Source organism: Camellia sinensis, chromosome 3, assembly GCF_055761805.1.
Source record: "Camellia sinensis isolate YWXY chromosome 3, ASM5576180v1, whole genome shotgun sequence".
Taxonomy (NCBI): domain Eukaryota; kingdom Viridiplantae; phylum Streptophyta; class Magnoliopsida; order Ericales; family Theaceae; genus Camellia; species Camellia sinensis.
Window position 1 is genome coordinate 44,442,525 of NC_138963.1, and position 6,067 is coordinate 44,448,591.

At 30.1% G+C, this 6,067-nt stretch overlaps 1 protein-coding gene across 1 annotated transcript in view; it reads right to left on the bottom strand.

Annotated features, from left to right (window-relative positions):
- LOC114289226 (xanthotoxin 5-hydroxylase CYP82C4) overlaps positions 1 to 6,067 on the bottom strand; it is a 377,811-nt gene that overhangs the window by 257,613 nt on the left and 114,131 nt on the right. The window lies entirely within an intron of this gene.

The following is a 6,067-nucleotide window of genomic DNA, read 5'->3' on the forward strand; positions in this document are numbered from 1 at the left end:
TAGAAACCACCAAATCTAGGTGAAAATGTAGAGAGAAAGTGAGTTTTAGAGAGAGAGGCTCTAGATCTGGGGTTTTGAGAGGAAAAGATATGAAAAAGTGATGTAGAAGGGTGTTGTTGCGAACTGATATACGCATAGTCCGCTCGAGCGCAAGAAGTGACGCTCGAGCGCAGAATGTACACTCCCAGCAGTTTTGTAGACAACAGACCAACGCTCAAGCACAAGAAAAGCCGCTTGAGCTAAGACCTCTCGAGCGTAGAAAGCACCGCTAGAGCGTAGAATATACTTTCCTAGTAGTTTTGCAGACCTATAAAAGTATTGAGAGTTTACAAAGCCCGCTTGAGCGCAAAAAGTGCCGCTCAAGCGGAGGAAAAAAATTCTAGGCAACAAAAGTTTGAAAACCAAGCAACCAACCTGTTCCAAGCACAACCATTACAATCCAATAGCTAAACTCAAGGAAGTATGAGGGGGGAAAGACATGAACAACACTACGAAATCATGAAACCCGAGTCCAAGATACAAAAGGATCAGGTTAAAACTGGAATCGCTATACTTAAAATGGTTGTCCCACATTCAAACTTTAAGAGAGCTTGTGTGTGTATATAAGCTCTAGGTGGACATACTTGGGTTGGGCCCCAAGGGGCACCTCAAGTTTGTAAAAGGGAGAAGTTATGGACAAAGTGAGCTTTGGCTCAAACCACCACACGTGCGCATGTGCGCGCCGCCACCGCTAATCCTGCCTAGCCGTGTCAGGCCGGTTGTGGGTCCCAACATTAATTTTTTGGGCAAAATTCATTTGGATTTTTCCGAATTCTTGCAAGAAAATTATTTGAATTTCTAAATGGAATTAATTCAAATTTTGCGCCAAATTTGAATTCAATTTTCCTGTCCAAACAGTGCCTCTTCCAGTTTCCAACAGGCCAAACTATTTTCAAACAGATTTTTGCACCTGTTCAGTTTGAATTCCACTTGTTCGGTAAAGGCACCAATTTGCCTATAAAATTAGACACTCTTCCAACAAATTGATGAATCTGAAATTCTCTTGTTTTCTTCAATTTTGCTCTCTTGCATAGATATATTCTTCATATTAGTTTTAGACAAAATTCTGAGAGTATAGAACACAGGTTCTAGTTTGCTGAAACAGATTGTTTTTAGTGCTAATGCAATATGTGTAAGATCACTGTATCTTAGAAGATAGACGCCATTATTCCATAAGCACTTAAGCGGAGTGAATCTGTCTTAAGAACAGAGTGTCACACACTTGACTTGATCATTCTTGTTCTTAATTTATTTCGGTAAATAAATTCTGTAAGTAATTTATTTTATTTATTTGATTTGTTTCAAGTTATTTTTATTATACACAGAAGATTGTTCCAACACAAACCCATGACATTTTTGAAACTTAAATGTTCAAATATCAAACAAATAAGTTGAATAAATTTATATTCTTTAATTTTTTTTCCCCTTTCAATAGGTATACAATTATAGGTTGCAAAACCCCAAATAAACTATCAAAAAATAACATTAAAAAAAAAAAAAAAAAAAAAAAACTTGAATACTACTGCAAATAATTTTAAAATGTTAAAAGGCTCCTTTAAAAACAACAATAAAAAATGCCTCCACTACATATATACATATGCACACATAATGAAAATAAAATTCATAAAACTCTAAAATTTTATAACAGTCTAATCGAAAAATAAAAATAAAGTTGAATATTACTATTGTGACAATCCCGTCACGTATTATGCCTTAATCCTTTAATTTTGCATATGCCTATGTGCTTAGTGTGAATTTGAATGTTGATTATATGTTTAATGTTTGTTAGCCGTAGGAATATCTGTTGTGATTTCTACTTTAATATGAAATTGAAGGCCTTAAGGGCGTCAGAAACTGAAATTGAATAGTTTAATGTGTATGGCATAATTTTTAGAGCCTATTAGAAAGTTTGATTAAAATTTGACTTAAACTTGAAGAATGGTGAAGTAGAGCTCAAGTTCTTGAAGAATTTGCTTGATTGAAGGCCTTAGGTAAGAGTTTGAACAATAATTCAAGAGTTTAAGTCATCAAAGATGTGAATTCAAGAAAATATATGATTAAATACAAGAAATGAGCTAAGGATGATGAATTTGGAGCTAGATCATATATGCATGCATAGTTTTGTTGAGTTTCATCCTTTTTTAGCATGATTTTATCATCCATGTTAAATTTAGAAGTTGAATTGTACATGCAGTCAAGAATTATGTTACTTTGAAGCTAAATTTCATGTTTTATGAGCCTTGGAAAAGAATATAAAGTTAATTGATACATGCATGGGAGTTTGGGTTCTAATTATGAAGTTTTAAACTTTAGTTTTGCAAAACCATGAAGTTTTTGAACTAAGGATTTAGTATTAACCATGTACTCAAGTTTTGGAAGGGTTTCCATGGTTTTAGGTTGCATCATGCACAAATCCATACTTTGAACATGTGTTTGAAGTTCAAATTCAGTTCTAAAAAATTTTAGAATTTTGCCTCACCGCTTGAGCAAACAATCTATCGCTCAAGTGCACATTTTATACATCCAGTAGTTTTGTAAACATTTATAGTTGGCTCAAGCAACCAAGTTACCGCTCGAGCAACCGCCTTTTATTTTGCACCTTGGCTTGAGCGACTATTGAGCCTAGATTCGGACCATCTAGTGCTTTTGCAGACCAAGTGGTCCGCTTGAGTGACCAATGTTATGTTCGAGCGAAGTGCTCTGTTTCAGCATATTTTGAAAAGACATATCCTGATTATATGTGCATTCTCATTCCTTTCTGAGCATTCTTAGGAATGAATCTAACATCCTAAATGAATTAAAGAATTAGAATGAACCTTAAGAGAATTGAATAAGTTAAAGAACAATCGGGTTAAGCAATGTAATTCAATGTGTGTATATTTATGAATTGTGTAGGACCATCTGTGAGGACGGGTAAACAATCGAATCATTGTGAATAATATCTTAGTAAAGATATTTTCTTATTTACTCTATTTTCTGAATGTCTTAATGTAATAAGTTTTCCAAATTCGTGATTTTGCAAATGTGAATGAGTTCCATTTGTCCGATCAACATGATAACTGTAAATGTGATTAATGTGACACGAATGTGTGTGATGGACCTAAGATTGTTCTGTAGATCTAAATTGGACCGAAGGTCATTTTGTGCATTTGATAAGATAGACCCAAGGTCATTTTGAATATCTGATAAGTCTAATTATTTGTTATAAGTTGACCGAATGGTCATTATACAGCTGTAAATAATCTGACCCAAGGTTGTTCCGTTAAGATATGATCAATTCTTCTCTGTACATCTATTATATGTTGGACCCGAGGTCATTCTATCATACATTGAACTCGAGGTCGTTCCATTATGATGCAAAACTATTACGAGGATGATTTTGTTTAAAATTAGAACTCATTCATACAATCCATTTACGCTGATATTATTCACTAGGAGTTAGCTCACTCCATATTTATATGTATGTAGGTGAGCAGCGGAATGCCCAGCCTTAGTGATCCTGCAAAAGAATTATCGAGTTTTGTAAAGTCAGCCAAGGATGCCTCATACATGAGGCTTTTGTCTTTTGATTTTCTTTTGCTTCCTTTTGTTGGTCATATTTGACCGTGTCTGTATATAAGTTCTGGTTCTTGTATGTCTATGATATTTGAATGGTCTTGGACATATGATATCTTTTCATGTATGTATGAGTGTAAGTTACAATATATATATATATAAGAAGTTTTTGTTCATGCCATTTATGCACAAGCTCAGTGGATAAATTTTATATTTATGCTTCTGCTTCTGGCCCCATATAATTAAATATGATCTGATTTTTGTCTGAGGTCGTAGGAAATCTCATAATTACTAGCTAGTTACGATCCAAACCTTTAGGGGCGGGTTTGGGTCATGACAACTACAAATAATGCAAAAATGTTCAGAAGCCCCCTTAAAGACAACAATAAAAAAATGCCTCCACCATATATATACATGGGCACACACAAAGAAAATAAAATTCATCAAACACTAAAATCCTACAAGTGTCTGACCGATTATGGCATTATTGATGCTTGAATGTAACTTGAACCTGAAATGCAAAGTTTGAAGGAAACTTTATACCCAATATGAGAACACTAAAAAATCAATAGTGTGTTAGAATATATAGTTGAAATGCGAAATATTTGAAAAATAAGATAGAAACGAAATTGGAGATCATTATCAGATAGAAATGAAGTTAAAGATAATTATCATATTAAAAATAAAATTTTAAAAAAAATAGGATGATTTGAAAAATATGATAAAGATAAAGTTGGAGATAATGATAAGATTGGAGATAAAATTAAAAAATAAAAAGAAAATATAAAAAAAATAAGAAACTGGAGATAAATCAAGATATTGGAGAAGATTAAGTAAAATAAAAAATGAAAAGAAAAGGCCATGAAGAAGATTTTATAAGTTAAAATTAAAAAAATGGAAAAAATGAAATATTCTATGGAAAAAATAAGAATGAATGAAAATATATATAATTTTTTAAATATATTTAAATTATAAAGATTGTTGTGGGTTTATATATATTTTTAATTTATTTAAGTTATAGAGTTGTGACTTTGTATTTTTTATTAATTTATTGTGACTTAATAAAAATAATATCTAATTAGAAACCGTCAATGGGAAAATTAGTAATACCTCCTCCAATATAAATACATATGAGATTTAGTTCACGCAAAAAGATCATCAAAGCTGGGGTGCTGCACTTTATAAATTTTCCAAGGTGAATTCTATGGTTTTATATTTTTGTATGACTAATTTATGCCTACATAGTCAGAGAAATTTCAGTGAGATAAAATTTCTCCACCAAGTAAGAGAAATTTCAATCAAATAAATTTTCAGTCAGAGAAATTTTAGTGAATTTTTTATTTTTTATTTTTTATTTTTGAAGTTCATACTCATCATGGATTTTATTTGTTAAATCTTGATGAGAGGTTTCTAAAAATATAAATTTTATAAATTAAAAAAAAATAGATATATAAATCAAAAGTTATTGAATTTTAAAGTTTTTAAGTCATTCTACCACAAAACAACGTTTCCCAGCTTTAGTGTGGAGGCATTTTGGTCGAAAAATAACCTCCATTAATTTAGAGGACTTGAACTACGAAATATTTTTCCTTTGTCCTTGTACTAAAAAAACTTTTTAACCAGGGAGCTCTAACTAAATTCCTTGTATTTTAAAAATTAGAAAATTTGTGAAAAATAGTTTAAGACTTTCAAAGACGATATAGACAACAAAAATTAAAAAAATCAAAAAATATATACTATATTCAAATTTAATGAGATAACAAATAACAGTCAGATAACCAAAAAAAAAAAATGAGGACTAATCAGATTCCAACACATATTAACAAAAATTTAAAAAGATCTAAAAAATTGGAAAAATGATTGAAGCTTTCAGCCTCAATAATAACATAATAAATAACAATCAGATGACAAATAAATAAAAAAATTAAAAAAAATACTATATTCAAGAAAACAATGAGATAACAAATAAAAATAAGATAACAAATAACAAAACTTAAAAGTAAATACTGTATTCAAATTCAAATGAGATAACAATGTTATATTTAAAAAAAAAAAAAATTATACTATATTCAAATTCTAATGAGATAACAAATCTATACTATCAGATAAATAACAAAAATTTTAAAAAAAAAATTGAGTACCAATCAAATTGCGACACATTAATAGAAATTTTAAAAAATCAAAAAATTAAGGAAAAAGGATTGGATCTTTCAACCTCAATAACTCCACAACGTTTTGCAATTATATATAATATAGATAAATTTTAAAAAAATTAACACCAAAAATCAATGTATTTTCTATATTTTTTAACAAAGTCAAAAGATACTAAAAAAAAAGTAAATTCCAACTCTAAATATATATCTTGTTACTATTGGAATTTTTGTATAAAGATTAGATAATTACTTAATTATTAGGGAGTATCATGCATACAAAAAAAATTAATGCAAATTTTTAAAAAAAAAAATCTAAAAAA